The following is an 11,958-nucleotide window of genomic DNA, read 5'->3' as shown; positions in this document are numbered from 1 at the left end:
GTTGGTACTATTATTTTACTGTGCTATACATGTTAGATTTTTGTTATCCTTTTTTAATGATGCTTTAATCAATTATAATCTATTTTAGTTTTCTTTTATCTTTAGATAATATGGCTTCCCAAAGAAAAGAAACTGAATCAAGTTTGAGTGAAGGAACAAGTGAAGTAGCAAGGCTACATTCACCACTCTATGAGCTTTTTTTATAAGCGTTATCTCAATCAGAAGCAAAAGATAATGAATATTGTAATGGGGAATGTTTCAAACGAGATGATCCAAATACTAATATCCCTTCAACTGAAGAGTTGGTCAAAACCTTCATCATTGATAGTTATCCTATGAGAATATAGGGTGATGGTGCCATAAATTTAACTGGTGATGTCAAGGTTAAGTCAGCATAGGAAATTTTTTTGACGCCTTTAGAAAAATACTTTGAGACCAAAAATTGACAGATTATTTCAGGAACAACTGCTTTGGTCAATATCTTGATTTACCGGAGAACAACAATGCTCGTTTCCAAATGAAAATGGTATATGATCTTTTCAAGTGTAGGTTTATGTATTAAAATAAAGATAAGATTAATGAGGTATGAATAAATTATTGTGGTATGCCTGTTTGTTTTGGTAGGAATGAGTTTGCTATAGTTATTAGACTAAAATGTTACCCTTCTTTTCCTTCTCAAGTAATACTTATTGTAACCATAAAAAATGCACCCCTTACACCCCAAAAAGAAAGAGTCAAGTCAAGTGATGGTGATTACTTGGTGTCCCTTGTTAGTCCAAGCTTCAAAAATAAAAATTTGATAGAAACATTGAAAGGTAAAAGACTTTCAAAGAAGCACAAGCAATCATTATGCTTGGTTTGGTTTATACATAATATTTTTTGCATTAGAGACGTTAAAAACAACATACCACTCTATTTAATAAAACTCTCCGAGGATCTTGAGGCATTTAACAACTATCCTTAGGGTTATGAAAGCTTTACAATGACTGTGAAATATTTGTTGACATAGTTAACACCAAAGATAGTTAACTTATATGGCTTTCCGTGAGCTTTCATGGTAAATATTTCCTTTATTTTGATTTAATTTTTTTTTCAAATAATGCTTTTGATTTATTAGCATTATTCTATAGGCTAGGGCATTTAAAGTTATTTCTTATTTAACACAACAAGTGAAGCACCAGGAAGAAGTTTCATGTCTAAGAATCCTGAGATGGTTGTCAGCCAAAACCAATAAAAATATAAAATTTATTAATCTCTTCAACCCTCAGAAGGAAGCAGTAAGTCTAATTCTAATTAAATATTTATTTTAATTTATAAATTTTTAAATTATTTAATCATCATTCTAATATATGTACTGAATTATTTTAGATTGTGCATCTGTGGCTTATTCTGACCAATCATGAGTTGGAGATTCAATTTTTCCTTACTTTACGGTTTGTGAAAACTTTATCGGACCCTAAGGTCATTAATAGAATAAAAAAGAAATTGTTTGGAGCAATAACCATCAGAAGAAAAATAATAATTGTGGAGGGTGGGCTTGTTGTTGCTAATGGTGTTAGTGGTGATGGTGTTGGTGGTGGTGGTAGTGGTGTTGCTGTTAGGTCTAATGATGCTTCTCATGCAGTTTTTGAAACTAAAAACCATTATGATTATGATCACACTAGTTTTAAAGATTTTTTCTTTCATAGCGAATGTTTTGCATGCAAATGCAAAGGCTTCAAGGCGAAACATGATGGAGTGATAAATGTTATTAATGCATTAACTGCTTCTATAATGAAATTGACATCTAAGAGGGGTGTCATTCCATCAAAGAGGATTTTACATCCATACACTCCATTAGAGATTAATGTTAAAAGGCCATGGGAGAGCAGCATGACCTAAAGAAGGTGAATATATATCATTTGTTCCCACAATCGAACAAACTACATATCTAATGTAATGGATGACACATCTTCTGTAAATTATCAAATAGATATATGCATCTATTGCAATAGTTGACTATCCTGTTGCATTAGATGCATTATCTGATGCAACATATGTGTCATCTATTTTAGCAAATAAAATAAGTCTTCCTAATGTTTAAATTTGTACCAATAGATGACTTATCTACTGCAGCGGATGGGTCATTTATTGGGATAGACTTTTTATTATTTTAATTTGTCCAAAAAAATGAGTCATATGTTGCAACAAATGGGTCATCTGTTGGAAATTATCATGTAAGTCTTCCTTCAGAATTGATTTGTCCTAACAGACTATCCGTCTATTACAGCATATGACTTATCTGTTTGGATAAATTAAAATAGGAGGAATACTTTTTGGATTTTCTAAATTAGATGATTTATGTAATACCCCACATTTTTGGGCTAGAATGTGAATCGTTGTTCTTATGTGTACAAACTTGAACCCAATTATTTTATGTATATACATGTGTGATTAGAAATTATATGATGTGTGAATATCTTTGTATATTGATCGAGGTCATAATCTCCTCCTAACTCTAAGACTGGCTGAGGAGTTTTCTATTGATAGAGTTTTGAAAAATGCTCCAGCTAAGGTTAACTTTAAACAAGTTTATCTCCTAGTATATATGAATTCTGGTACCCTACTTTATATCAAATGAAAGTTCTTTGAGTTTTCTTTCTAACGCATTTCCTTTCACCTTAATCCTATATCGGAGTGGAAAGTTATACTCATTTTACCTCAGTATGCCCGTCTATCAACAAAGTGACAACTTGAGGTGATAATCTGTTAACTAAGTGATAGCTTATCAGCCAAGTCATCAGCCCAAACTAGAAAGTTATCAACTTCAGCTTCAAAGTGACGACTTGAAGTGATAAGTCATCAACTAAGTGATGACTTATCAACCAATTCATCACCTATAACCATCTCAGCTACAAAAGTGATGACTTGAGTTGATAAGCCAACTAGTTGATAAGTTATTTACTCAAGTCATCAACAAAAAATTTCAGCAACTCTTATTTGGTTTTGGAGGGGTATTTTGTTTTTTTCCTCACCTCAAACCCTACATCCCAAGACATAAATCATCAAATAAATGTACTTAGCCATTATAAATCATTTTTAAACGCCATTAACCCTCTTAATTCCCAAGAACAAGATTAGGGTTTCTTCTTAAGGTGATCTTCGAAGAACATCAAGACTCCATTACATTCTCTTCAAGATAATCAAGAAATTGTATTTCTCAATCAGAGAACATTCAAGAAAAGTTGATTCTCTTTGAAGATTAAAACTTTAAGGTATGTGTAATATTCATCCATGAGCCCTTTTCATCCATGGAGTCCAAGATCCCTTTTAATGTTAATTTATGAGGTTTTCCATATTTTAAGTTAATTATCTCCATTAAATTCTTATGAATTTGATTATCAATGGTGTTTTCAAATGTTTTTCGATGAATGTTGCCCTTACACATTTGAATGATGGAAATTATATTGTTAAATCCCTAAGTATGGTTTTAGAATTGCAATTACGCTATTCCCACATGTTTCACTCATTTCTATGCTTAAGTCTATGAATTTCTTGTCACTTAAACTTCAAGTTAAGATTATGATTAGTTTTAAGTGGAATACATTATAGTATGTTTTAAAAATTGTGATTTCCATATGATGTTCATGAGAATTCATAATAAATCCTTAGTTTATGATTTTTTCAAGTGATCGTGCTATCTCATCATGTTTAAAAGTATCCCCATATTAAAGTCTTGATCCCCATGCGTTTGATGAAATGCCAAAGTGATGTATTTTGAGTAATAATTCCTTATTATGGTTTCAAATGCTTTAATGTGTTCCTATTGTTATTCCTATAGAGTCCTGGGGGTTTGAATACTTAGTCTCAGTATTTTCAAAATGGGTCAAATATGTATTAGCATTATTAATTCAGCTAGCTATTATAATCAGTCAAACTTAGATTAATTTAGTATTTGAGTTAGTTCAGTTGGGAGTAGGATTTAGCACCGGAAGAACTCAGGGATAGGGGTTCACCTGTCAGTAGAGGATGTGACCCTTAGAAGCAGTTCCTAGGTTCCAGAACTACATAGCCAGTGTAGGTTGAGATATCAACCTGCCAGTTGAGGGTTGAAAAATAGTTTACCTGCTAGGCGAGGGTAATACATATATCATTAGGGCACTTTCCAGATGAGGGTGACTCTTTTGCTTATTAGTACCCATGGCATGGTACTAACACCCTTCCAATTGGAGTTACAGGTTGGACCCAAGTTAGTTTAGATTAGGGCCTATCGTTTAGATGATACCTCCCACATTTTCAGTTTCAGTATTCTATTCATAACTCAGTTCAGTTTGGCTTGACCATAGCATACATTTATCAGTTATTCAGTTATCAGATTTTAGTATTTTAATTTACAGACTATTTCATAATCATATTATATGCTTGGCTATGCATACTAAGATTTTTCATCTTTCATTTATCTATACATTAGTTATCTCATGCTATTCAGTAGTTAGTTATTAGTATTGTTCAGTTAGATTTTAGTATTTCCACACATGTCTGTTATTACTATTTCAATGCACAGTTAGCCCATGTATTCAGTCTAACCTTATCTCATATACCAATATATTCAAAGTACTGACCGCATACTCATTTCTTGCGCTATGAAGTCTCATATCATAGGTTTGGATACTCAGGTTCCTGACCACACCTAGATATCCTAGCACGCCACCAACAACAGTTGTGGTGAGTCCTCATATTTTGAGGACCATTGATGTTTATTTCAGTTCAGTTCAGTAGTTAGTCAGAGTTTGTTTGGGACTTGTCCTATCAACTCCACAGCTAGTTAGTTTAGAGGATTTCAGACTAGTAAATCCAGATAGTCAGTTTTCAGTCGTTATTATCAGTTATTTTATCAGTATTGATTGTATGTTTCAGACGTTTTAAAACTATGATCAAGTATTGATTTTTAGTTGTTAAAACCTTATAAAGTTTTTCAGCTAAGTTTCACATATGTTTTCATTATTTATTCAGTGCTCACAACAAGTACCAGATCATGGGTTAGCTAGTGATCATTCGGAGTTGTAAGCACCGTATGACATCCAGGGTGTACTCTCAGGGCATAACAAGTTATTATCTCTATGATTAGCATTGGCAATTTTGGCTTTCTAGGTAGATGTCATAGTAGAAGCTACCGATGAACAACATAATATCACAGTTGATAATCCATCAAGTGCTTCCAAAGATGAAGAAAAAGTAAAGCCTGTCAATCCAAAAAAATGGAAGAATTACCCATTTGAACGGTTCAACATCTCGGATGAGGATTTCAAAAAACTAACAAAGTTGATCGGCGACTATTTAGGATGGATTACTGATGGGTTATTAAAGTTTCATGCTGACAAGTACATAAATCATTTTTAAAGATATTGATTTATACAATTCTTGGTCTAACAATATGATATTGACACATAAATTGTGTAGAAAAAAATGGCGAATACTACAAAGTGAATGAATCGAGTCTTGGTTCTGATATGTTTGACTTTGTTGTTGCACATACCATAATGAAGAATTTGTTCTACTTGATTTCACAGACCCAAACTTGCTGGAATGATGAGGTTTAAATGCCATCCATCTTACTATTAGTACTTTATTTAATTGTATCTGTGTATTATTTTTTCTGTCACGTGATCTGAAATATTTGATTTGATAATATGTGCAGCACTTCGATGTCAGTTTTTACGATCTTTGAAATAAGAACAAGTTGCAAACAAAAGAACATTACAGATACACGATAAGAAATTATTTGTACAAAGTTTACATCAATAATGCCAATGATAGGTATTGTCAACAACATCAGGAAGTTTCTCAAAATGAGGAAGGCTTAATCAACATCATCAAAGGTTTTAGCATTCTAGCTGGCTTACCTTGACATTTGGTCAACGAAGTGTACATCCTAATCAATTGCGGTGTTGAATTTCATTGGGTGTTGGCTATCGTCATTCTAAAAGAGAGGTGAATCCGAGTTTATGACTCATTGTCAAGATGGAGAAGTTTTGGGCCATTATCTAAGATATAAAAGATGGCCAAAATATTACCTACTTACCTTGATGTAAGTGGATTTTTAGACTAAAAGGTTCATACTGATTGATCGATGATTGAAGAATAGCGGGATAAAATGGGCAATCCATTTGATTTAGAATATGTTAAAGTAATTTCTCAATAACCCAATGGTATCTTATAAGTTTCAATAAAATATCATGATTTAGTTTTATTTCATAAATTTTACAATGTTTACATTAACTGCAAGATAGATATTATCTGATTTCTACAAACCCAGGGATTGAAGTCTTTTTGTTTCAACTTACACTGAGTATTTGAGCGATGGATTACAAGTACCAAATGATGGGACTTGATGCTAGATTACTCCATAAAACATTTTCTAGTCTTTTATGGAAATATAGAGATCAAAAGCTTAAAAATCGTACGCAAGCGACATTAAAGATCCACGATGACCAAAGGTGAATTCCATAGTACCGAATAAAGAATAACTTGTTCATATTGAGTAAATCTTTACAGTGTGAGTTCATCAAAGTAATAAACTCTCATTAGGAGTTGTTGTCACCAAAACTTAAATTGTTGATTTATTTGGTGATATCTCTATCCATTATAATTTTTTTATATTTTATTTATTTGTTGATTTATTTCATGTAATTTCGTAAGGTTTGATTTATTTTATTTTGTCTATGTTATCCTTAGATTTGAACTTATTAATTGAAATAGAATACTAGATTTGCATATTGAAACAAATAATGTATCTGTTGTAGCAGATGACATATTTGTTGGAAATTATCAAACAGATTTAGAAATATGTTGTAACATGTAGCATATCTATTTGAAATTATAAAAAAAAAGTCTTCCTATTGTTTTGATTTGTTTCAATACTTAGATATAAATATCTGCATAATGCAACGGATGAACAACCTATTGTGTTATAAAAAATTCAATTTTCATCAAATATAAAAATTATCATGGCATAAAAATTATCGTGGTGTTTGTGTTTCTACATCTTCTTTGTCATACACAGGCTCCAAGCATTTTGTTAGTACCCCAGAAGCCCAGACCTATTTCATATTTTCCACAATATTGTCACATAGAAAGGTCATTAACTCGGTCATTTTTGGGTCGTCAGCAAACACTCAATGTGTGCAAGCATATAGGACTCACATACGACATTGATTTCATTTTTTGGAAGGTTCATGTCCATGTTTCAACCTTCAAAATCTCATGTTTTCTTCATCAACACTTTTGATGGAAAATGATCCATCAGTTTACTATGCCTCAACAAGTTGGGGAACAACTTTAACAGTGGCAACATGTGGGTAAATAAATAGCCTCGTCGAAGATAGGTAAGTTGCAGTTATAAACCTTCATCATTCTAGCCTCGAGTAGTATCTCAAGAGCTATGAAATGTTTTATCTCCACATTAATGACTACAAAGATTATCTTTTCCTTGGTTCAGCTCTTGCCGTGTGGATATGTCCTTTCCTTCTAACATAATTAATCAAATCTTCATCCCATTGGAACCTAGAAACTAATGAATAAAATCTCGGACAATCGAAAGTTGACGTGATCTTAATGAGACTATCATACCATCCTTAAAATTATTATAGAAGTTGAGGTCCATTATCCTATCTATTGCATCATAAGCATCCAAGTATGCTCTTTGCCTGTCCCTCATAAGGTAAAGAATTTCATCAACATACTATCATGTAAGACAATTTTTAAATAGGTTAGTAATTTTAAATAAGAAAAACAAATTAGAAAGATGTAATGGATGGTCCATCTATTGTAGAGGGTTCTCTAAATCTATTCACATATTACCTATCTAGCGCAACTTATGTAACATACGGGTAATCCATTGCAACAGAACCACCACCTATTGCACCAGAATACCTACGTGTTGTATTAGATAACACAACTATTGCGTAGCTTCTTCTTGATTGAGTAGATTAGTAAGCTAGGTTAGGAAAAGTAAACTTACCATGGCCACGTACCAATGATACATAGCTATTATATTATAAAGTCTTCGCGGGAAAAGGTATACATGGTGTATTCTTTTGCGCGTTTCTTTGAATTCATGGCCTTTCACAGAGAAGCCTTCTCTTTGACTATATGTTTCGTGTTTATGTCAACCTTCTTTAATGGCCACTGAACTTCAAATTTTAGAGAGGGAGGAGTTGATATTTTTTTCATTTCATATTGGAAAGTATATATCTAATTGCTCTTTTCTTTTTCCTAACTGCTACGGTAGGAGTGTATGGCTCTCTCATCTTATTGGATGGTATGATACCCATCTTGGATTTTAATTCCTCGATAGCTTTAGTGATAGCCCCTACTATATCAAAGTGTTTATCCTGTATGTCCATGAACTCTTCGTATTTGCAATGACAATATGAGGGTGAATAGGGGTGAGAGGGACCACTATATTGGTAGGAGGGACCGGTGTAATGGTGAGAGGGACTCGTGTAAGGGGTGTTTTCATTTTTTTTTTGTTTAGCATCAACATGATCTTTATCACGACTAGATGCAGCATCAGCATAAGCACGACTGCCACCAGTTTCAACAACTCCATTAGCAACACCCCCAAAAGCAGCACCCGGATTTGTTACAACATGTTGTTCATGAAGAGCTTCAACATTAGGCTGACTTTGCCTAACTGCTCTTCTTATATCTATTTCTCTAGACAATTCCTACTTTATTAACTCTACTGTTGGGTCTACTATAGTATCAACAAAACCTAGATTAATAAAAGAAGTCATCTCATTTGGGGCATATTTATATGTTCAATAACCAATGTTCACCCAGATTTGGACCTTTTCTGAGAGATATATTGTGCTATTCTAAGTATAATTGAGCTTTAAGTGCTTTATTTATCTAATGGACATGATACTATTTGCAAGATTAAATAGTGATGAATTACAAATGGTTGGACAAATTAATGATATGCAAGGGTAAAGGTAGCAAATAAAGGCATTTGAACATAGCTCAGGAAGGCAAGCTAGAAGTCTGAACTTTTGATTTGTGCAGTAACCACATCATAGAGAGGGACTAAATAGAATTTGTCAAAAACCAATAAGGTACCACGATACCACCATATCGTGGTGAAGAGCCATTTCCTAATTGACTAAATTCCAGAATAAGGGTGTCATGCTACCGCATCGCAGTGAAGTTCTAGTTGCCAAGTTTTTAAAGTCTATAGCTTAGTGCATCGTGGTGAAGGATGAAATTGCATTTGTCAAAATTCAGTAGCTTGCCACGATATCACCACGCCGAGGTGATAAGCCAAATCACAATTGTCATAAAATAGTAACCTTCCGCAATGGCCTAGATTTGTGAGGAGTATGGTATTTGACAGCAAAGCGCGTCGTGCAAAATGAACATATTGGGTTTTTCAGCCCACCTATAAAAGGAAAAATTCAAGATAATTTGGGGACACTTTGGAAAGCATAGAAATGGCAGAAAAACACTAAATTCCCCATCTTAGGGTTCTTAGAATTTCTTTTGAACTTCTTTACCACAAGATTAATTCTTAGTATGATAAATTAGTTATTTTTTATGTTGAATTCAAATATGAGTGGCTAAAATACCCTTGTTCTGCAGTTAAGGCCAAGAACATGATTACCCTTTGATATTCTTTATCGTAGTTTCTTTTTGGATTAACATCTGGGTTGTTCTTAATTTCTTGATCTTACTATTTTGATTAGTTGCCACCATTAGAATAAATCTATATTTCTATGTGAATCTAGGATAAAAATCATCGGATAGAACAAAGAAATTAAAGAGAAAGGTTTTTATCCTTTCATAAAAAAGGGTTAGAATTAGCACCTAGGATAGGGACCTAGAATCCTTGCTTGGTTCAATTAGAAGAAGATAACTTTATGAATCTAGATGAATTTTTGTATCTCTATGGGAGCAGTATTTGTAATATTCAATAGATAGAAGATTTAAGGTCGGGTGACCAAGATCGGACTATAAACCTTGCTAATCAACAACCCGATAACCAATTAGAATGTGATAAGAAGATAGAATTGTATGATTACTAGATGTGCCTCAACCCTGGAATTCTCATCATTATGGTTCACAACTGTTGCTTGCTTTTCTATTGTCAGAAATTGCTAATTCTTATTTATTTATAATTTTTATTCACAATTTCACAAATATCTTGATACTTTACAACACTTAATACCTCTTTGTGTAAAACTAAAAGTTGGTTAAAATTCTAGTTGGTTAATCCTCATGGGAACGATATCTGACTGTCTAAGTCACTATATTACTTGTACGATCACATTCAATTGCATGTGCATTTGACCCGCAATAATTTTTTGGCATCGTTGCCGGGGAATTATATAATTGGTACTTCGCAAAATTTTAGTTTTTGATAATAAGTTTGAATGTTAACTACTTGATCTTAGCAGCTAAATTTTCTTTGGTTTAGCTGACTATAGGAACGGCGAGAGATAAAGAGTTAGTAGAGCCTATTACAGAACTAGAACTGATATTTTAATAAAGGCGAAGAGCTCAATATCCCATTCAATATGTTCAAATGACTGAAAGAGTTGATCCAAATGATCCTGTCAATTCGAATATTGGAATTGTCCTAGCTCAGGTTATCCCAATTGTTCCTACTCAACCAGCTACTAGATCTGTTCGTGAGGTGGAAATCCTACTTATAAATCATGCTACTAACTATATTCACAAGCCCGAGGCATGTGGTCGATTTGAATTAAAGCAGAATATTGTGTAATTTTTGAATTTAGTGGAGCAATTTTCTGGCCTTTCACATGAAGACCCACAACAACACATGTAGAGCTTTCTGAAAATAAGCAATACTTACATTCCTTCAGGGCTGAATATTGATTATGTCAAACTAATTGGGGAAGAAAAAAGTTGTTAAATACCTTAACCACCACTCTTCATCACTTCTTGGGAAGATCTAGCTTTGATGTTCCTTATTCGATTCTTTTTATTTGGGAAGACTGTATATTTGAGAAGCAAAATTCTGAGTTTCAGACAATAAGAAGGAGAGAATCTCTACTAAGTTCGGGAGAGATTTAAAAGTATGCTAAAAAATTTCCCTCACCATCATCAGTCTAATGATGTTCTTGTTCATACTTTGATTGAAGGACAAGCCTTATTCCAAGATTCTCTTGGATTCAGTAGTAGGTGGGCAACCTCCTGAGAAGAATTATGATAATTGTACATTCTGCTGAATCGGATTTCATAAGAGAATCCTGAATGGCATACTAATTTGAGGAGTGCTCCTAAGAAAGTTGCTGGTGTGTTAGAGGTAGATCAGTTCACAGCATTATCATCCCAACTTACCGCAATACAAAATAAAATGCCTACTCAGTTGAACTACACAAAGTTGGGCATTCCGCAAGCAACAACTACAACCATTGCAGTCCAACAGGTGAATTCTTGGTGTGAGGTTTGTGGAAGCAGGAAACACGCGATAGATGCTTGTTGTTTTAATACAAATTCTATGAATTATATAGGGAATGGGAATTATCTAGGACAACAGAACTTTGGGAACACATATAATCCTAACTGCAGGAATCATCCCAATTTCTCATGAGGTGGAAATCAGGAACAAAATACTAATAAGTATAAGGCGACAGTGCAATAGAATCAACAACAGTTTTAGAATAATTAGATTACTACTCAAACAAGTAATATAGAGAAGATGATGAAGTAGCTTTTGGCGAATCAAGAGCAGTTCGCAGTAGATTTAAAGAGTCAATAATTTATCATGAGGACATTAGAGTTGTAACTCGATTAGATTGTGGGAGCATAAAATACAAGACCTTAAGGAGGCTTACCTAGTGATACAGAGGTGCATCGAAAGTAGGTAAATGCAGTTACAGCAAGGAGTGGGTTTAATTAAAGGAGATGGCACCTGAGAAGATTAGTCCCAAATTTACTGATGATGATTCTAAAGAT

At 33.5% G+C, this 11,958-nt stretch overlaps 1 non-coding gene across 1 annotated transcript; it reads right to left on the bottom strand.

The window, feature by feature from the left end:
- Nucleotides 1–10,999: 10,999 nt before the first annotated feature.
- LOC124899888 lies at nucleotides 11,000–11,106 on the bottom strand. Its single transcript, XR_007057451.1, has one exon. It is a non-coding gene; the product is annotated as a small nucleolar RNA R71 (small nucleolar RNA).
- Nucleotides 11,107–11,958: the final 852 nt, after the last annotated feature.

The sequence above is a fragment of the Capsicum annuum genome, chromosome 6 (genome assembly GCF_002878395.1).
Source record: "Capsicum annuum cultivar UCD-10X-F1 chromosome 6, UCD10Xv1.1, whole genome shotgun sequence".
Taxonomy (NCBI): Eukaryota; Viridiplantae; Streptophyta; class Magnoliopsida; order Solanales; family Solanaceae; genus Capsicum; species Capsicum annuum.
This window is presented reverse-complemented; position numbering and strand designations above follow the sequence as displayed.